A 21993-nucleotide genomic window follows, 5' to 3' on the forward strand; every position below is an offset into this window, starting at 1 on the left:
TAATCGGGAGCTTGTCTTCCTTTGGGTTGAAAAAAAGCAGCACATCCAATCGCCTACCACCAGTCCAATTCGCATGCCTCCCTACTTCAGCTTTTCAGTGCTTGTGCATGTCTCAATGCTCTTTTTCCCTTTCCTTCTAGTTGTATGACTTCCACTAAGCCAGCTTTCCTGTGGTTCTGGGTGATAGACGTTTTGTCTTTTAGTTGTAGTTTTTAAATTGTTGTGCGAGGCAGCAGTTTAGGTGTTTACCTACGCCACCATCTTGGTTTCTCTTCGAGAATTTAGTTCTCATAGATTTCCAGTGAAAACAGAGCTTTTGTTAGAAATGTACTCAATAACAACATATTCTATTAAAAATTAATTGTACTTTTTTCAATTTTGTCAGGTATTCAATATTAAAACTAAAATAATTTTTATATTTATAGGGCAGAATGTTGTAGCAGTACCAACAAGAAGTATGTCTTGAGGTGAAGCTAATTGTTTTATACATCCGAATTACCAGTTTTAAAAATCATCCATGCCAGAGGGAAGACTTGGTGTATTCATTGTCTATTTCACAAATATTACAAAAAATTGTATTCATGAAGAAGCCATCTAATATGTAGTGATACAGGCAAAGTAGAATTGTAAATTGTATCACATCCTTAACTAACATGTTCTTTATTTTGTTAGATAACTTGTCTATCATGTGTCTTTATAACTGTTTCTGTTTTGTTTGTTATTTTTTTGAATGCCTTCTAACCTGGCAGTATTCCCTTTGTTTTCTTAAATTTTTTTCAATTACAGTTGACATACAATATTATATTTCTTTCAGGTGTATAACAGTTATTAGTTATATAACTTATGAAGTGATCACCCTGATAGATCTAGTACTCATGTGACAGCAGAGTGGGTTTACAATATTAGTGACTAGATCTCCTATCCTCATGACTGTTTTTTATAACAGGCAATTTGTACTTTTTAATACCTTCACTTTTTTCACCTATCCTCCCATCCCCACTACTCTCTGACAACCATCAATTTGTTCTTTGTATCAATGAGTTAATTTCTGTTTTCTTGGTTCATATATTTTGTTTTATAGATTCCACAGTATTTCTCTGTGCTTGTCTGACTTATTTCACATAGCATAACATCCTCTAGGTCCATCCACATTGTAAAAAATGGTAAAACTTCCTTCTTTTTTTTTTAAATAAACCTTTATTGTTCAGATAATTCTAGATATTCCTCTTTTTCCCCCCATAGCTCCCCTCTACCTGGTTCCCACCCCACCCTATGCCCTTATCCACCCGCCCCCCCCACTGTCCTCATCCATAGGTGTATGATTTTTGTCTAGTCTCTTCCCACATCCTCATACCCCTTTCCCCCTGAGAATTTTCAGTCCACACCCTTTCTATGCCCCTGATTCTATTCACCAGTTTATTTCGTTCATCAGATTTTTTATTCACTTGATTTTTAGATTCACTTGTTGATGGATATGTATTTGTTGTCACTTTGTTGTTCACAATTTTTATTTTTACCCTTTTCTTCTTCCTCTTCTTAAATAATACCCTTCAGCATTTCATATAATACTGGTTTGGCGGTGATGAACTCCTTTAGATTTTTCGTGTCTGTGAAGCTCTTTATCTGACCTTCAAGTCCAAAGGATACCTTTGCTGGGTAGAGTAATCATGATTTTAGGTTCTTGCTATTCATCACTTTGAATATTTCTTGCCACTCTCATCTGGCCTGCATAGTTTCTGTTGAGAAATCAGCTGACAGTCATATGGGTACTCCCGTGTGGGTAACTGTTTTTCTCTTGTTTTTAATATTCTCTCTTTGTCTTTTGATATTGGCATTTTAATTATGATGTGTCTTGGTGTGGTCCTCTTTGGATTCCTCTTGTTTGGGGTTCTGTGTGCTTCCTGGACTTGTAAGTCTTATTTCTTTCACCAGGTGGGGGAAGTTTTCGGTCATTATTTATTCAAATAGGTTTTCAGTATCTTGCTCTCTCTCTTCTTCTGGCACCCCTGTAATCTGGATGTTGGTACGTTTCAATTAGTCCCAGAGACTCCTTACAGTATCTTCATATTTTTGGATTCTTTTTCCTTTTTGCTCTTCCGGTTGGGTGTTTTTTGCTTCCTTATATTTCAAATATTTGAGTTGATTTTTCCGATCCTGTAGTCCAGTCATTGGCAAACTGTGGCTCTGTTGACTAATGAGTTTGCGGAGCACTGCTCTATCTATTGTTGAATTTCTATATATTACTCTTTATTTCAGTCAATGTATGCTTAATTTCTGACTGTTCCTCTTCCATTTTTTTGTCATTCTCACTAAGATCCTTGTAAGTCTCACTAAGTTCATTGGAGTTTTCTAGAAGATTCTTGAGTAACCTTATAACTGAGGTTTTGAACTCTATATCCAGTAGTTTGCTTTCCTCCATTTCTTTCTTTTGTGACATGTTTCTTTTTCTTTGCATTTTGGCTGCTTCCCTTTGTTGATAGAGTGGTTTTGTGTGCTAGGTGTACTATAGGTCCCAGTGGCTCAGCCACACCAATGAACTGAGGTGGACACTCTTGGTGCACCCCTTTATAGGCTGGGTGCACAGTCTTGTAGTTAAGCCTTGATTGCTGTTGGTAACACTGGGAGGAATTGACCTCCAGGCCAATTGGCTGTGAGGATCAGCTGTGTCTACACTGGAAGAACTGTTGTGCTGGAGACACTCTTATGGGATAAGACTTGTTTCAGTGAGGCTTTGGTGCTCACTGAGTCTGCCCCTTGAGTGTGTCACTTATGGATGTGAAGAGTTGTAATCTGGTATGGTCTCAACTGACCACTGGGTACACTGGCACATGGATCTCCAAGGAGTTGCAAAGTCAGCCATTGTCTGAGGTCGCCCAGGAGGAGCTACAGAGATATCTGCAGATTCCTCCTCTTTGGGGTTTGGAAGTGCCCAGATGAGCCCCAGCAGTGAAGCAGGCAGGCTGCTGCTGTCGGGTCTTGAGCTTTCTTTTAGAATCTTTGAAGCTCTCTGACCCAGCTGCAGTTTGTTAGGTAATTTTAGATTGCAAAAGGCCAGGCCATTCATATGCAAAAGACTCTGCACACAGCTTGGGTGGGGTTGTAAATTGGGTGGGGCGAGGTCTCAGGGAATCACCAGGGCAGAGCAAATAGCAATGGATGTGAGTCAGCCCCGCACCGAGGAGGTTCCCACATCTCTGCCTCCTGTGCCCCTATGCAAGAACAATGATTACTACAAGCATCTCTGAGATAAAGCCGCCCTCGAATTCCAGCCCGATGCCAGACAGTCCAGTTTCTCCCCTTAAGAGTCTGGATCCCCAGGGTCTTGCCCATAACTGGACTTTAGAGCAATCGGGAGCTTGCTTGATTGAAAAAAACAACAGTGCACCCAGTTGCCAGCCCATTTCATGCACGCCTTCGCATCTCTGCACCTTCTGCCAGTCTCAATGTGCTTTTTTCTTTCCTTCTACTTGTAGAGCTTCCACTCAGCCTGCTTTGCCATGGTTCTGGGTGATATTTGTTTTGTCTTTTAGTTTTAGTTTTGATTTGGTTGTGAGAGGCAGCAAGTACAGGTGTTAAACTATGCCGCCATCTTGGTTCTCCTCAAAACTTCCTTCTTTTTTATGGCTTATTAATATTCCATTGTATATATGTACCACATCTTTTTTATCCATTTGTCTGTTTTTTTCTTTTATTCTTTAATATATTACAAATAGTAGTACATATGTCTCCTTTTTTTCCCCCTATTGACCATCACCCAGCTTCCCTTACATCCTGGTTCAGGCCCTTACCGACCCCCTCCCCAGAGTCTTGCGGCCTTTGGTTATGCTTATATGCATGCATCCAAGTCCTATGGTTGATCTCTTACCTCCCCGCCATACCTCGCCATCCTTTTGGCTGTAATTTGACAGTCTGTTCGATGCTTCTCTGCCTCTGTATCTATCTTTTTGTTCATCAGGTTATGATGTTCTTTATTATCCATAAATGAGTGAGATCATGTGGTATTTTTCTTTCACTGACTGGCTTATTTCACTTAGCACAATACTCACTCTCCAGTTCCATGCTGCTGCAAATGGTAAGATTCCTTCTTTTTTATAGCAATGTAGTATTCCATTGTGTAGATGTATCACAGTTTTCTAAATACTCATCTGCTGATGGGCATTTAGGCTGTTTCCAAATCTTAGCTATTGTAAATTGTGCTGCTGTGAACATAGGGGTTCATATCTCCTTTCTTATTAGTGTTTCTGGTTTCTTAGGATATATTCCTAGAAGTGGGATTACTGGGTCAAATGGCAGTTCGATTTTTAAATTTTTGAGGAAATGCCATGCTGTTTTCCACAGTGGCTGCACCAGTCTCATTCCCACCAACAGTGAAGGAATGTTCCTTTTTCTCCGTATTCTCTCCAGCACTTGTCGTTTGTTGTTTTGTTAATGGTAGCCATTCTGACAGGTGTGAGGTGGTACCTCCTTCTTGTTTTGATTTGCATTTGTCAGATGATTAGTGACTTTGGCCATTTTTTCCTATATCTCTTAGGTTTCTGAATGTCCTCTTACGAAAATTGTCTGTTTATTAGATCCTTTTCCCATATTTTGATTGGATTGTTTATCTTCCTATTGTTAAGTTGTATGAATTCCCTGTAAATGTTTGAGATTAAACCCTTATCAGAGATAACATTGGCAAACATGTTCTCCCATCCAGTGGGCTTTCTTGTTGTTTTGTTGATGGTTTCTTTTGCTGTGCAGAAGTTTTTTATTTTGATGTAATCCCATTTGTTTATTTTCTCCGTAGTCTCTCTTGCCTTAGTATCTGTGTCTGTAAAAATATTGCTATGACATATGTCTGCAATTTTGCTGCCTATGGAGTCTTGTAGGATTTTTATGGTTTCCCGTCTTACATTTAAGACCTTTAGCCATTTTGAGTTTGTTTTTGTGTATGATTTAAGTTGGTGATCTAGTTTCAGGGTTTTTTTTTTGCATGTTTCTGACCAAATTTCCCAACACCATTTATTAAAGTATGTTTTGACTGCATTGTATGCTCTTGTCTCCTTTGTCAAAAATTAATTGAGTATAATGACTTGGGTTAATTTCTGGGTTCTCTGTTTTATTCCGTGGGTCTATATGTCTGTTCTTGTTCCAGTACCAGGCAGTTTTGAGAACTGTGGGTTGGTAATATAGCTTGATATCTGGTACTGTGTTCCCTCCAACTTTGTTCTTCTTTTCCAGGGTAGCTGTTGCTATTCAGGGTCTTTTTTCATCCCAGATGCATTTTTGGAGAGTTTGTTCTAGGTCAGTGGTTGGCAAACTGTGGCTCGCGAGCCGCGTTTTGCCGCTCTGTTGACTAATGAGTTTGCCGACCAATCCATAATGCATTACCCTTACTCAGAAGTTTTGACTTCAGGTACATTATTGAAATGTTTTTTAAGTCTTTTTCTCTAAGGCAGTGGTCGGCAAAATCATTAGTCAACCGAGCTGCAAATCGTGGCTCGTGAGCTGCAGTTTGCCGATCACTGTTCTAGGTCTTTGAAATATGCCATTGGTATTTTAATAGGTATTGCGTTTAAACTATAGATTGCTTTAGGTAGTATGGATATTTTCATGATGTTGATTCTACCAATCCATGAACATGGTATGTTCTTCCATGTGTTTATGTCTTCCTGTATCTTTTTTCAATGTCATGTAGTTTTGTGAATACAGGTTTTTAACATCTTAAGTTTATTTCTAGGTATCTTAATTTTTTTGGTACAATGGTAAATAGGGGATTTATTTTTCATTTCTCTTTCTGTGAGTTCATTATTGGTGTATAAAGGCCATAGATTTCTGGGTGTTAATTTTGTATCCTGCCACATTGCCAAATGTATTTGTTAGGTCTAGCAGTTTTTTTGTGGAGTCTGTGGGGTTTTCTATGAATAGTATCTTGTCATCTTCAGATAAGGACAGTTTTACTTCTTTTCCAATTTGGATGCCTTTTATTTCTTCTTCTTGTCTGATTATTATGGCTATTATTTTTAGTACTATGTCAAACAGGAGTGGTGAAAGTGGGCATCATTGTCTTGTTTCCTGTTCTTAGGGGAAATGGTCTAGTTTCTGTCTATTGAGTATGATGTTGTCTGTAGGTTTGTCATATAGGGCCTTTATTACGTTGAGGTATGATCCCTCTATTCCAACTTTGCTGAGAGTTTTTATCAAGAAAGGGTGTTGGATTTTGTCAAATATTTTTTCTGCATCAATTGATATGATTATGTGATTCTTTTCTTTCAGTTTATGTGATGTATCACATTTATTGATTTGTGGATATTTTGCCATCCTTGCATCCCCAGAATCAATCCCACTTGGTTATGCTGTAGGATCTTTCTAATATATTGCTGAATCCGATTTGCTAGAATTTTGTTGAGATTTTTAGCATCTATATTCATCAAGGATATTGGCCTATAGTTCTCTTTTTTTGTAGTGTCTTTATCTGGTTTTCGCATTTCGGTGATGCAGGCTTCATAGAAAGAGCTTGGAAGGGTACCTTCCTCTTGAATTTTATAAAATAGTCTGAGGAGGATAGGTTTTATTTTTTCTTTGAATGCTTGGTAGAACTCCCTTGTAAAGCTGTCCATACCAGGGCTTTTGTTTGCTGGAAGATTTTTGATCACTGTTTCATTTTTGTTGGTAGTTATCAGACTGTTCAGGTGTTTTGGTTGACTTTTGGGAGCTTGTATTTTTCTAAGAATATGTTCATTTCATCTAGGTTGTCAATTTTGGTGGAATAGAGTTGTTTATAGTATTTTCCATAATTGCATTTCTGTGGGATCAGTTGTTACTTCACCTCTTCCATTTCTGATTTTGTTTATTTGGGTCCTCTCTCTTTGCTTCTTGGTGAACCTAGCTAGAGGTTCATGAATCTTGTTTATCCTTTCAACAAACCAGCTCTTGGTTTTGTTGATCTTTTGTATTGTTTTTTTGCTCTCTATGTCGTTTATGTCCGCTCTGATCTTTCTTATTTCCTTCCTTGTGCTTACGCTGGGCTTTTCTTGTTGCTCTCTTTCTAACTCTTTGAGTTGTAGGTTTAGATAATTTATTACCATTGCTTCTTGTTCTTTGAGATAGGCCTGTAGAGCTATGAACTTCTCTCTCAAGACTGCTTTCACTGTGTCCCACAGATTTTGGATTGTTGTGTTTTCATTGTCGTTTGTTGCCATGATGTTTTTTTATTTCTTCTTTGATCACTCTGGTAACACAGTCATTGTTTAGTAGCATGCTATTTAGCCTCCAGGTGTTTGAATTTTTTTATTGTAGTTGATTTCTAGTTTTATGCCATTGTGATCTGAGAAGATACTTGATATGATTTCTATCTCCTTGAATTTGAAGAGACTTTGCTTGTGTCCCAATATATGGTCTATCTTTGAAAATGACCCATGTGCACTTGAGAAGAATGTACATTCTGTGGCTTTGGTGTGAAATGTTCTGAAGATATCAATTAATTCCATCTGATCTAGTATATAATTTAGGATTGATATATCTTTGTTGACTTTTTGTTTAGAGGATTTGTCCAGTGGTGATAGTGGGGTATTAAATCCCCTACTATGACTGTATTGATGTCAATCTCTCCCTTGATATCGTCCAGGAGTTTTTTTATGTATTTGGGTGCAAGAGCACCCAAATACATAATGTTTACCAGTGTTATATCTTCTTGTTGGATTGCTCCCTTTAGTATTATGAAGTGTCCTTCCTTATTTCTTGTTATGTCCTTCACTTTGAGATTTAATTTGTCAGATATAAGTATAGCTACCCCAGATTTTTTTTCATTTCCATTCACCTCAAATATCTTTTTCCATCCCTTCACCATCAGTCTGTGTGTGTCTTTTTTTTCTGAGGTGGGTTTCTTGTAGACAGCAGATGTATGAGTCATGTTTTCTTATCCACTCAGCTACCCTTTGTTTTTTGATTGTGGTATTTAATCTATTACATTTAAAGTTATTGATAGGTATTTGTCGACATTTTTATTTTTTACCAGCAGTACCCAGCCAGTGTTGCTGTGGCTCAGTCTAATTAAATGGAAAAGAAAGAAAAAAGAAAGCGCACGTTTCTAATATGTTTAATTTCACAATGCTTGTGGGTATACAATATTTTTTGTTATTCCATTGTCTGTGCAGATATAGAGATTTTCTGGTTTGCTGACTGTAGAACACGCAACATATAATTGTCCATGTGACAAGCAATCCGTGTCTAGATCTAAACCGCACAATTCTAAAGATTGGCCCTGAGCTTTGTTGATGGTGATTGCAAACGCCAATTGAATTGGGAATTGCAATCTCTTAAATTGAAATGGCATATCTGTTGGAATCATAGGAATGTGAGGAATGAGGACATCTTCACCTTTGAAAGGTCTTGTCATGATTGTTGCTTCTATGACGTTGCTCATTAATTTTTTTATTGCGAGCTACGTGCCGTTGCAAAGCTTTGGCTGGTTGATATTTTGCAACATGATAATTGGCACGCCGATTTTCAATTGCAGTACGTGCGGTGGCATTCCTGGCAGATCGAGTGAATTCAAAAATTCTGTTGTGTAATTAACTGCTTCATCTGCTTCCAGTTTTGACGTACTTGTGACTGCCTCGCTTTGAATGTTAGACTAAATAATATTGTTAAGTTTGTAGACGTCTTTGTTCTTGGCCACAAGAATAGCTCATTCACTCAGCCAATCGTGATTCTTATAATTGGTTTGAATATTGGGAAATACTTTTTCAACCAATTCTTCTTTTGAAGACACTAAATTGCAGAAGTTTTGAGGCAATGAAATTCGTCCTGAGGTCAGATCAACCGGCACCTTTCCGTTCCCAATTTCCAGCAATTGATGTGAGAATATCTTGGCTGATCGATCGTTTTGCAGCTGGACACGCACATTTGTAGTTAATTTTAACGTCTTTACGTGTCGCCACAAAGTAGAGTATTTCAGGCAAGCATTCATTTCGTCCGCTGGTGTTGATCGAAGAATTACAGGTAATGTTTGCCTGAAATCTCCTGCAAGTAATATTAATGAGTTCCCAAATGGTCTGATGTTTCCATGCAAATCTTGCAATGATAGATCAAGAGCCTTGAGTGATTTTTTGTGCACCACTGTACATTCATCTCAAACAATAAGTTTGCATTTCTGCAATACTTTTGCCATGCTGGATGCTTTGGAAATGTTGCACATGGGAGTTTCAATGAATTGCATGTTCAATGGCAATTTCAAAGCGAAATGAGCAGTTCTTCCACCTGGTAGCAATGTCACAGCTATTCCAGACGACGCAAGAGCTATGGCTATGTCATTTTAGGATTGAATGGCCTCCAGAATCAATCTAATTAGGAACGTTTTACCAGGTCCTCCTGGTGCATCTAAGAAGAAGATTTCTCCAACCCCATTATTGACAGTTTGCATTATTTGATCGTAAATGCCTTCTTAGCGTTAGCTTAGGAATATTTGATTGCATATACGACAAAAAATCACCAGTGTTGTGATTTTGTTCACGACGCAATTCTACATTGAACGAAGCAGCAGCAGATTGATTCAGTGATGGCATTCCCAGTTGATTTTCTAAGCACAAATCTTCAATCATTATCAACGTTAAAATGGAATCATAAAATTGGAAATTGGAAATGGATCGTAAATCGGAAACATTGAAATGGAATCCTACCTAATAAAAGAGTAATATGCAAATTGACTGTACCTTCGCTACACCCACCAGCCACGCCCACCAGTCAGGAGAAAATATGCAAATAAACCCAACCAAGATGGCTGCAGCCACAGAGAGCAGGAGGGAGGCTTGGGTTTCCCCGGCAACAGAGGAAGACAAGCTTTCCGCCTGCCGTTGCCAGCCTAAGCTTCCACTCAAGGCTACGAAGTTTCAATTATAGAAGGTAAACAAATCCAAACAGAAATGGCGGCAGCTACTGAGCTGGAAAGATCGGGAGGCAAGGGTTGCCCCCGGCAATGGAGGAAGCTAAGCTTTTGCAGCCGTGGCCAGCTCAGGCCTCCGCTTAAGGCTACAAAGTTTCAATTATATTAGATACATAAGTCCCAACAGAAATGGCTGCATCCACGGAGCGAGCAAAAGGCTTGGCTCCGCTCTAGGCTACAAAGTTTCAATTGTAGAAGGTAAATTAACTCCAGATACCAAGGCCTCTGCTTTCGTCGCCAGGGGGCGTGGCTGGCCTGCAAACCACCACAGGCCCCTCGCTCAGGCCACCCCACGTCCCAAGGGAACCCCCACCCTGATCCAGGACACCCTTCAGGGCAAACCAGCTGGCCCCCACCCGTCCACCAGGCCTCTATCCTATCTAATAAAAGAGTAATATTCAGATTGACCATCACTCCAACACACAATATGGCTTCCCCCATGTGGTCAAAGATCCTGCCCCCATGTGGACAAAAGATGGCCACCACAAGATGGCCAGCAGGGGAGGGCAGTTGAGAGGCACCAGGCCTGCAAGGGAGGGCAGTTGAGAGGGACCAGGCCTGCAAGGGAGGGCAGTTAGGGGTGACCAGGCCGGCAGAGAAGGGAAGTTGGGAACAAACAGGGTAGCAGGGGAGCAGTTAGGCATCAATCAGGCTGGCGGCAGAGTGGTTAGGGGGTGATCAGGTTGGCAGGTAGAAGTGGTTAGGGGCCATCAGGAAGGCAGGCAGGCGAGCAGTTGGGAGTCAGCAGTCCTGGATTGTGAGAGGGATGTCCGATTGCCCGTTTAGGCCCGATCCCAGTGGTCCCAGATTAGAGAGTGTGCAGGCTGGGCTGAGGGACACCCCCCCTTCGTGCACGAATTTCGTGCACCGGGCCTCTAGTTGTAAAATATTTAGTATAGAGTGTGTTGCTTTTACATCCAACATATGACATTGTTTTTCAAAAACATGTTTTTACCTGTCACAGGTGTGACATCTATATAATAGTAGGTATAAGGCAGTGATGGGCAAGCTTTTGAGCTTGGTGTGTCAAACTTTGCCAAAAAACTGAGCATAACTTGGGTAGTGTGTCACTTTGAGGAAAAAACATTATTTCGCAAATGTTTCATCCTCAGGATCAGCAAATCTTTCATCCTCGGCATGTGGCCGCCTAAGCGGCCATGCGTCATCAGAAATGGCTACGCTTGTCAGTGCTGACACGCGTGTCATAGGTTTGCCATCACTGGTATAAGGTATATAAAAACATGTGCATATTCGAATGCAACGTTGTGTCAAAATTTCAAAGCAATCGGTTAAGAACTTTTGGAGATTTAAGATTTTGAACAAACTAACACTTACATTTTTACTTATATAGATTTAATTTCTTTAGTGTTTATTGGTCTGTTCAGATTTTGTCTTCTTTACACAGTCTTGGAAGATTGTATTTTCCTAGGAATCTATCCATTTCTTCCATGTTTATTTACCAGTTTGTTGGCATTTACTTGTTCAGAGTACTTTCTAAAAATCCTTTGTATTTCTGTAGTGGCAGTTATCCCCTTTCCTTTTCTGATTATATTTGAGTCCTCTCTTTTTCTTGATGAAAAATTTCTTGATGAAAATCAATTTGGGTTCTTTCCAAAGAACCAGCTTTTTTATTAATTTAATCTTTTGTAATTATTTTGGACTCTATTTTATTTGTTTTCATTCTGATATTATTTCCTTCTTTTTACTCATTTTGGGCTTTGTTTTTCTAATTTCTTTAGGTGTAAAGTTAGATTATTTATTCTATATTTTTCTTTCTTTTTTTTTTTTAGGTAAGCCTGTATTACTATGAATTTCCCTTTTGGAACCACTTTGGCTGTTTCTGATAGATTTGGGGTCATTGTGTTTTCATTATCATTTGTCTCAAGATATCTTCTGATTTCTTTCTTGATCTCATTATTAACCATTTATTATTTAGTGTCTTGTTATTTATCCTCCATGTCTGTGTGTTTTTCAGTTTTTTTTCATGTACTTGGTTTCTAGTTTCATACCATTGTGGTCAGAGAAGGTGCTTGATATGATTTTAACCTTACTAAATGTATTGAGTCGTTTTGTGGCCTCACATATGGTGTATCCTAGAAAATGTTTTTGTGTGTACTTGAAAAGAATGTACTAGTATATTCAACCTGATCTAGTAACTTAGTTGGTTAGAGCATGGTCCTGATATGCCTAGGTTGTGGGTTGGATCCCCAGTCAGTGCACATACAAGAATCAACCAATCTATAATTATAAAAGGGTAATTGTGAAAGATGTGACAGCCACAACCTGCGTGGCTTGGGTTCAGGACCTGGAGAAGGGCTGCGCACAAATGACGAGACTACACAAGAAATATGAATTTGGAAATCACAGGGTACCAGGCGGAGAACCAAACTCTAGTGAAGGGCTTCACGGAGCACAGGCCCTGCTAGCTTTTCACTCAATTTTAGATACATATCTTGCCTTTAGTCAGGCAGGCAATTCCGGTAGCAGACAGACTGTCTTAAAGGTCAGTAAATATTAGTAAAGATTCACTTTTAGACTATTAGGTCAGGAAATTGCTTGAGCCACCATTGTCTTGATTAAACAATCCGCGCATAGCTAAGTTCCACCAGTCTTCTGGGTTCCTTGTTTACACTTTCCTGATAGTGTAGACAATGGATAGCTTCCAGCAGGTAATATGCTAATTAGACTGGATGTCTTCAGGACATCCTTCCTGACAAAGTCAGGGACAGAGGGAAGCCAGCCAGGCTCCTGCATGCCTGTGCAGGCTGGAGGAAGGAAGCCTGGGTCCCGGGTGCTGTACGAGAGCTGGTGCCGGCAGCTGGGGGAAGGAAGGCCTACTCTTGCACAAATTTTTGTGCATCAGGCCTATAGTGAATTCATAAGTGGGACAACAGATCTGTTTCTCTTTCTCTCCTTTTCTTACTCTCCCCCCTTCTTCACCTTTGTTTCTCTCCCTTCTCTGTCACTCAAATCAACAAATAACAATTTTTAAGAAAATAAAAAAGAACATATATTCTATTGTTCGTGCAAGTCCTAAAAATATCAATTAAGTCCATCTGGTTTAATGTATCATTTAAGGCCGTTGTTTCCTTGTTGATTTTCTGTCTGGATGACCTCTCCATTGATGTCATTGAGGTGTTAAAGTCCTCCACTATGACTGTATTACTGTCAATCTATCCCTTTATAACCACAAATATTTGCTTTATATATTTAGTTGCTACATTGGATTTATAGATGTTCACAAGAGCTTTGTTATTTTGTTGGATTGACTCCTTTCTCATTATGAAATGCCCTTTGTCTCTTATTTTGAAGTCTATCTTACCTATGTATTGCTACCTGAGCTATTTTTGTTATTCCCTTTGCATAAAATAACTTTTTTCATCCCTTTTCCTTCAGTCTGTGTGTCTTTCTATATGAAGTGGGTCTTTTGTAGGTAGCTTTTGTATATGACTTGTTTTTTGTTTTTATCCACTCTGCCACACTATGTTTTGCTTTTTTATTAGAGCATTTAATTCATTTACACTTAAAGGAATTATTCATTGGTCTGTAGTTATTGGAATTGTATTCATTGCTTTCTGATTGTTTTTGTAGTTTTCATTTCTTATTCTTTTTACTCACTTCCCTTGTCTGTTGATGTTTAATAGTGTTGCACTTGGATTCCTCTCCATTTTTTGTTTATCTTGTTGGGTTTTGGCTTGTGATACCATGTAGCTCACATATACCAAGTTGTTGACAGCCGTCTATTTTAAGCTGCTTATCACTTAAGTTTTAACATTCTAAAGTTACCCCTTCATTTGTATTTTTTTCTCATTTTTTCTTTTGTGCATGTGTTTATGGGTGTCCCTTAATTTATTGTAATTATACATGATCTTTCTACTTTTGCCTTGTAAGCTTTGTATTAGCTTTATATTTGTTTGATCCACTGCATTTGCTAAATGTTTTCCTTTTGTCAGTAAGAAATTTTTTATTTGCTACTAGGGGCCCAGGGCACAAATTAGTGCACCTTGAAGGAACTGTGGGTCCTGAGGTGCAGTAGGCACAGGGGCGGGTCTTGGTCCATCCTGCGTGCTCCTGCCTGGCTCTTCCCGCCACAGCCCGGTCCCCGGTCTGCCGACAGCCCCACTCCCAGCACCACTGCTGAAGGCACCGGCCCTGCTCGCACCCACTGATTTTTAGAAGTGATTGGGGCTGGCACCAGCAGTGGGTGCAAGCTGCGGCTGCTGCCCTGATCGCTTCTCAGGAGCAGGGGCCATTTGAGAAGCCCTCAGGGGCAAGTGGGGCCCACAACAGGTGTGAGCAGCAGGCGGGACTGCGGTGCATGGGAGCAAAGAATTTTCAGTAACCATCAGAGTCTCGCCCTAATGACAGCAACCAGTGCCCTGCCTTGGCTTGGTGCCCCTGCTCACCTGCTCCACCATCCCACCGCGGCCAACGCTGACCATGTTCCCCTCTCTGCCGCCTGCTGCTGATGCCCGACAAGTTCCGCGCCACCCCTGGTGGTCAGCGCACCTCATAGCAACAGGTTTGGTTCTGCTGTTCGGTCTATTTACATATTAGCCTTTTATTATTTAGGATATCTTCTTATTCATACTTTTGATCTTTTGTTGTTTATTTAATGAAATATCTATAACGTTTCTTGTAATACTGGTTTACTGGTGATTAACTCCTTTAGCTTTTTCTTATAGTAAGTAGCTATTCTTTGATTTTAAATGATAGCTTTGTTGGGTAGAGTTATATTGATTATAGAACTTTGGTTTTCATCACTGTTAATATTTTGTGCCATTCCCTCCTGACTTCCATAGTTTCTTTTGAAAATAGCTGATTATCTTACATGAGCTCTTTTGTTCATAACTGACTTCTTTTCTCTTTTATGATTATCTCTTTGCCTTTAACCTTTGACATTTTAATTATGATGTGTGCTGGGACTCTTCAGGTTCATCTTATTTGGGACTCTGCACTTCCTGAACTTGTATGTCTATTTCCTTCTGCATGTCAGAGAAGTTTTCAGTCACTTTTTTCTTCAAATAGGTTTTCATATCCCTTGCTCGCTCTCTCTTCTCCAGGTACCCTTATGATGAGAATGTGGGTATGCTTGATGTTTTCCCAGAATGCCCTTTACACTATCTTCATTTTTTTTTCTTTTAGCTATTCTGATTACCGTATTTTCCGGCGTATAGGACGACTAGGCATATAGAAGATTTTCCTGGGTTAAAAAGTCGTCTTATACCCCGGAAAATACCGTAGGTGTTTTCCTCTTCTGTGTCTTCTTGATTCTCTGTTTCATCTAATCTGCTGTTGATTCACTGTAATATATTCATTTCATTTAATGTATTCTTTATTTTCTGACTGATTTCTCTCCCCCCTCCGCCCGCCTATGGTTTCTAAGGTTTCACTGAGTTTATTTGTTCTTCCCCTAAGTTCATTGAGCATTCTTATACCCAGTGTTTTGAACTCTGCATCCAGCTGATTGCCTGTCTCCATTTCATGTAGTTCTTTTTCTGGAATTTTGCCCTCTTCCTTCATTTGGAACATGTCTCCTCATTTTGGCTGACTCACTGTGATTTTTTTTCTGTTTATTAGGTAGATCTGCTAAATCTTCTAGTCTTGGCAGAATGGCCTTATGTAGTAGGTGACCTGTGAGGCCCATTGTCACCGTCTCCCTATTCCCCTTAGCTGGGTGCTCAAGGGGTATGTATCCTTTGTGTGTGTTGTGTGTGCCTCCTGTTGTAGTTTAGTCATGATTATTTTTGGTATATCAGTGGGTTTAATTGTCCATTGGGCTACCTGGCTTTGAGGGTTGTTTGTGACTACAGTGGATAAATAGCTGTGTGTGAGCTGACCCCCCAGCCCCACCCCCAAAGGAAAGTCACATTAACAGAGTCCTGGTGCCAACCATTCTGCCCTTGGGATATGTCATTTGTGGAGCGGGTTGAATGGTGTTCTAGTGTGGTATCAAGCTGGCAACAAGTTGTGTTGTTTCTGGAGCCTCTTGGGCACAGCTTGAGGCCATATGCTGGGAGCTACAAAGTGATCTGCAGTTGGTTGCTGCTTGTGCCGGGCTTGGAAGCTCTTGAGAGAAGCTATGCTGTGAACCGAGGCTTGCTGCTACTAGTGCCAATCTTGGGATGCTTTGGTGTGGGCACCACAATGTGAGTTGAAGCCACCTACCACTTGTGTTGGGTTTCTGGCTGATTAATTGAAGCTATATTACAAGTCAACACTGGTTGCAGCTTTATACTAGGTGTACTGGTTAATAATGCGGATTTTTTTCAATAGATGAAGTTACACATATGTTGATATATATGTGATTTGATATGTATGCTATTATGTTGTATTAACAACAAGCTTTAATTCATTACTTTATTTTGAAGAAAAGTGCTGCTGAATACTTCAGGAAGCTTATGGTGAACATGCTCCATCTCAAGATACTTGTGAACGCTGGTTTAAATGATTTCGATGTGAAAGACAAAGAACCTCCAGGTCAACCGAAAAAGTTTGAAGTCCAACAATTACAAGCATTATTGGATGAAGATGCGCGTCAAACTCAAAAACAACTTGCAGAAAGATTAAACATTGCTCAGCAAACAATTTCCAATAGTTTACTAGCAATGGGAAAGATCTTAAAGGAAGGAAAATGGGTGCCACATCAACTGAACGAAAGACAAATGGAAAACCGAAAAATCATCAGTAAAATGTTGCTCCAATGGCATGAAAGAAAGTCTTTTTTGCATCGAATTGTGACTGGCGATGAAAAGTGGATTTATTTTGAGAATTCCAAACACACGAAATCATGGGTTGATCCAGGTAAACCATCAACATCTACTGTAAGGCCAAATCACTTTGGAAAGAAGACAATGCTCTGTGTTTGGTGGGATCAGGAAGCTTTGGTGTATTATGAGCTTCTAAAATGAGGTGAAACTGTTAATACTGATTGCTACCAACAACAAATAATCAATTTGAACCACGCTTTGATCGTGAAATGACCAGAATGTGCCAGAAGACACAGCCAAGTAATTTTGCTTCATGATAACTCACCATCACACACTTCAAAACCAGTTAAAGACACATTAAAAGATCTTGCCTGGGAAGTATTAACCCACCTGCCACATTCACCAGACCTTGCTCCTTCAGGTTACCACTTGTTCTGATTGATGGCACATGCACTTTCTGAGCAGCACTTCAAAACATACGAAGAAATGGAAAATTGGGTCTCTGAATGGTTTGCCTCAAAACAAGAAAAGTTCTATTGGGATGGTATCCACAAATTACCTGAAAGATGGGGGAAATGGAAGGTCAACCAAGATGGCGGCATAGTTAAACAACTAATCTGCTGCCTCACACAACAATTTCAAAAATACAACTAAAAGACAAAAACGTCTACCACCCAGAACCACGGGAAAGCTGGCTGAGTGGAAGATTTACAACTAAGAAGAGAAAGAAGCACAATCGCTGAAAAGCTGAGGTACGGAGGCACGCGAATCGGGCCGGCGGCGGGCGGCTGGGTGCGCGGCTTTTCTTCAACCCGCAGGGAGACAAGCTCCCGATCACTCTGAAATCCAGTTTCTGGGGACACTCAGGGGACCCAGGCACCTACGAGGAGAAGCTGGACTCTCGGCCATCGGGTGGGAAAGTGAGAGTGACTTTTTTGCAGTGGTGCGCCCAGCAATCATTGTTTACTGAGCTGGAGCGAAGGGCGCAGGGACTTGGAAACGTGGAAAGGCAGAGACGGCTGACGGCAGCCATCGCCGTTGGCCACGCCCCAGCCTAGTGACGCCCTGAGACCCCGCCCAGCCCTGAGGCCCCGCCCTGAGGCCCCGCCCCGCACATTCTACAAACCCATCCAGGCTCCACACAGCAGCTTTTGCATATAAATGGCCTGTTCTGTGGCAGCTTAACCAACTACAGCTCCAGTCAGACTGCTCCAAAACCGCCCAAGCAAAGGAGGAGAAAACTAGCCCTTGCTGTAGCTCCTGCTGGGGGACACACAGTACACAAGGGTACACCAAGAGTGTCCACCTCAAGTAACTGGGAGGCTGACCCGTTGAACCAATAGGACACCTAGTACACAAAACTACCCTACCAACTTAGGGAAGCAGAGAATATGAGAAGGCAAGGAAACAGATCACAAACCAAAGAAATGGAGGAGAACAAGCGACTGGACATAGAGTTCAAAACCACGGTTATAAGGTTTTTCAAGAATTTCATGGAAAAGGCCGATAAATTCAATGAGGACCAACTAGAAATTAAACATACACTGACTGAGATAAAAAATATTATACAGAGACCCAAAAGCAGACTAGAGGATTGCAAGAATCAACTCAAAGATTTGGAATACAAAGAGGCCAAGGACACTCTTCCAGAGAAGCATGAAGAGAAGAGAATTCAGAAAGTTGAAGATAGTGTAAGAAGCCTCTGGGACAACTTCAAGCGAACCAACATCAGAATTATGGGGGTACCAGAAGAAGAGAGAGAGCAAGATGCTGAAAACCTATTTGAAGAAATAATGAACGAAAACTTCCCCCACCTGATGAAAGAAATAGACTTACAAGTCCAGGAAGCACACAGAACCCCAAACAAAAGGAATCCAAAGAGGACCACACCAAGACACATCATAATTAAAATGCCAAGAGCAAAAGACAAAGAGAGAATCTTACAAGCAGCAAGAGAAAAACAGTTAGTTACCTACAAGGGAGCTCCCATACGATTATCAGCTAATTTCTCAACAGAAACCATGCAGGCCAGACGGGAGTGGCAAGAAATATTCAAAGTGATGAATAGCAGGAAGCTACAACCAAGACTACTCTACCCAGCAAAGTTATCATTCAGAATTGAAGGGCAGATAAAGAGCTTCACAGATAAGAAAAAGCTAAAGGAGTTCATCACCACCAAACCAGCATTATACGAAATGCTGAAAGGTATTCTTTAAAAAGAGGAAAAAGAAGAAAGATAAAAATTATGAACAACAAATACATGTCTATCAACAAGTGAATCTAAAAGTCAAGTGAATTAAAAATCTGAGGAACAGAATAAACTGGTGAACTTAATAGAATCAGGCATAGAATGGGAGTGGATTGATAATTCTCAGGGGGAAAGGGGTGTCTGTGTGGGGAGTATGGGAAGAGACTGGACAAAATTCATACAACTATGGATAAGGACAGCGGGGGGGGGAGGTAAGGGAAGAGGGGGTGGGTAGGAACTGGGTGGTGGGGAGATATGTGGGGAAAAAGGAGAAACAATTGTAATCTGAACAATAAAGATTCATTAAAAAAAAAGATGGGGGAAATGTGTAGCTAGCAAAGGACATCCTCTCTAATAATAGACACATATGCAAATTGACCATACCTCCGACATGCCCACAAGCCACGCCCATCATCCAATCAGAGCGAGTATGCAAATTAACCCAAACCAAGATGGCTACAACCACAGAGCAAGGTTTCCTAGGTAACAGAGGAAGCCAAGCTTTCCACCTGCCCTAGCCAGGCCTAAGCCTCCACTCAAGCTACAAAGTTTCAATTATAGAAGGTAAACAAATTCAAACAAATGGTGGCAGAATGGAGCTTGAGAGAGCAGGTCAGGGTTGCCGCCGGCAACAGGGGAAGCAAAACTTTTCACACACCCTGGCCGGGCCCACCTGCTTAAGGCAACAAAGTTTCAATTATAACCCCAACACAAATGGCTGCCGGCCAGCCTCAGAGGGAGTCCCAGGCTTGGCTCCGCTCCAGGCTACAAAGTTTCAATTGTAGAAGGAAAATAAATTCCAGATACCAGGGCCTCCACTTGGGTCGCCAGGGGGCGTGGCCAGCCTGCAAACCACCACAGGCCCCTTGTTCAGGCCGCCCCACACCCCAAGGGAAACCCCACCTGATCCGGGACGCCCTTCAGGGCAAACCAGCTGGCCCCCACCCCTGTACCAGGCCTCTATCCTGTCTAATAAAAGAGTAATATGCAGATTGATCATCACTGCAACACACAATATAGCTGCCTCCATGTGGACACAAGATGGCCAGCAGGAGAGGGCAGTTGGGAGGCACCCAGCCTGCAAGGGAGGGCAGTTGAGAGGGACCAAGCCTGCAAGGGAGGGCAGTTGGAGGTGATCAACCCTGCAGGAGAGGGCAGTTAGGGGTGACCAGGCCGGCAGAGGAGGGAAGTTGGGGGCAAACAGGCTGGCAGCAGAGTGGTTAGGGGGTGATGAGGCTTGCAGGCAGAAGCGGTTAGGGGCAATCAGGAAGGCAGGCAGGCAAGCATTTGGGAGCCAGCAGTCCTGGATTGTGAGAGGGATGTCCGACTGCCCTCCCTTGCAGGCTTGGTCCCTCCCTCTCAATTGCCTTCCCTTGCAGGCCGGGTGCCTCCCAACTGCCCTCTTGGGATCGGGCCTAAATGGGCAGTCAGACATCCCTCAAGGGGTCCCATATTGGAAGGGGTACAGGTTGGGCTGAGGGACAACCCCCCTCCGTGCACGAATTTCGTGCACCGGGCCTCTAGTTACTTTGAATAAAGCACTATTGATGTTTCTCTTGAAATGATCCTGTTTTCTTTGATTACAAAATCCGCCATTATTAACAAGTACACCTGGTAATAGGCTTCGAGCCATCTGATGGAAGTCACAATGCATATTGAGACGAGTCACCACTTGTGGCAGCCTTGGGGCTACTTATCAAAAAGTACAGGGCATAATTAGTCCAACTGCTTTTGTTTGCAGTTTGTGGGCCTTTCAATAAAGTCGACAGCACAATGCTACTTGTGTGGAAGCCCCTGGAAACAGCTCGGATTGGTTAGGTATGGTGGGTGGGACTGCATTTCAAGGAATCACCAGAGCTGGGCAAACATTGTTAGCAAGGTTAATGGAGAGCTCAGCTTTGGTACCTGTTTGGGCCTGCCAGCTTTGAGAGATTAAGACTGAACAAAGAACATTGGTGCCTGCCAGCACTTCCATCCCCAAAGAGAGCTGCCCTGACCCCTGACCTTCAACCCTTGCTCTGAAACCAGTCAGTTCAGCTCCTCTATGTATGTCCCTGGCGCTCTTTGAGCTGCTGTCCATTGGCTGGTGCACAGAGCGAGTGAGTTTGTGAGGGAGCGAGTGGGAAAAAGGGTTTCACTCGAGGAATTCCTGGGACTCATTATGGGCTCCTCTTCCCATCACTTTTGCCCTGGACTGGTGAGCCAGGTGGGAGGCACACCGCACTCTTCTGGGGGAACTTTAAAGCTGAGATAGTCCTCTGATCTTTAATACCTGCACTGTGAGTGTGGGACCTGCCCCTACCACATCCATGCCCCTTTTACCAGTCTCACTGTGGCATCTTTATATTTTTAATTCTCGGACTTCCGTTCAGCTAGTCTTCAGGTGGTTCTCAATGATGGTTGTTGAATCAGTTAGTTGTAATTTTGATGAGGTAATGGGAGGAGGCAAACACATCATTTAGTCCCGCCATCTTAACTGGAAGTACTGCAGTATTCCTTTTTTTTTTTTTTTCTAGTTAAACAATAATTTCATTGCTTGAGTACATAGATAAATTTATGCAACTAGGGCAGAGCCTGTGAATGTCTCCTATGTCTAATTTTGCAGGGGAGGATTTGTTTGGTCTCATAATATCAGGCCAACCAGTAAATATGGCTATTGATCAAAATTGGACAGAATTTACAAAAAGGATCAGAATCCTTTTTAAAAAAATTATTATGTTCCTTTCAAGATGCTTTTGAATAGCAATAGTTCTCTTAATTTAATAGTAGAGATGCTCAGGAACATCAGGTGTAAATCCTTTTGACTTAAGAATTCTCAAGATTGTATTGCCTGTCACTCATGTAACACTATCCTTTCAGGATCACACTGATTTGTGATGAGTTGGCCCCTTCTTGGCCAATTTGCAGATCTGCTGTTTCACATTGTCACAGGTCAACTTCAGCCAGGTGGGGATGATGCAGTGGCAAGGCAGAGCTGACTAGGACAGGCCCTTACTTGGGAGCATGCATGCAACCCATGATGGCAACAGACAAAGCAGCAAAATAGACCAGTTACCTACCTACTGTTCAGATAGAAGTTGATGTGGACACTGAGATAAATACTAAAATATTTC

At 41.4% G+C, this 21993-nt stretch overlaps 1 protein-coding gene and 1 pseudogene across 2 annotated transcripts in view; one reads left to right on the top strand and one right to left on the bottom strand.

Annotated features, from left to right (window-relative positions):
* ATF7IP2 (activating transcription factor 7 interacting protein 2) overlaps positions 1-21993 on the top strand; it is a 106835-nt gene that overhangs the window by 30774 nt on the left and 54068 nt on the right. The window lies entirely within an intron of this gene.
* LOC103286299 (40S ribosomal protein S13-like) lies at positions 21435-21898 on the bottom strand (annotated as a pseudogene).

The sequence above is a fragment of the Eptesicus fuscus genome, chromosome 4 (assembly GCF_027574615.1).
Source record: "Eptesicus fuscus isolate TK198812 chromosome 4, DD_ASM_mEF_20220401, whole genome shotgun sequence".
Classification (NCBI taxonomy): Eukaryota; Metazoa; Chordata; class Mammalia; order Chiroptera; family Vespertilionidae; genus Eptesicus; species Eptesicus fuscus.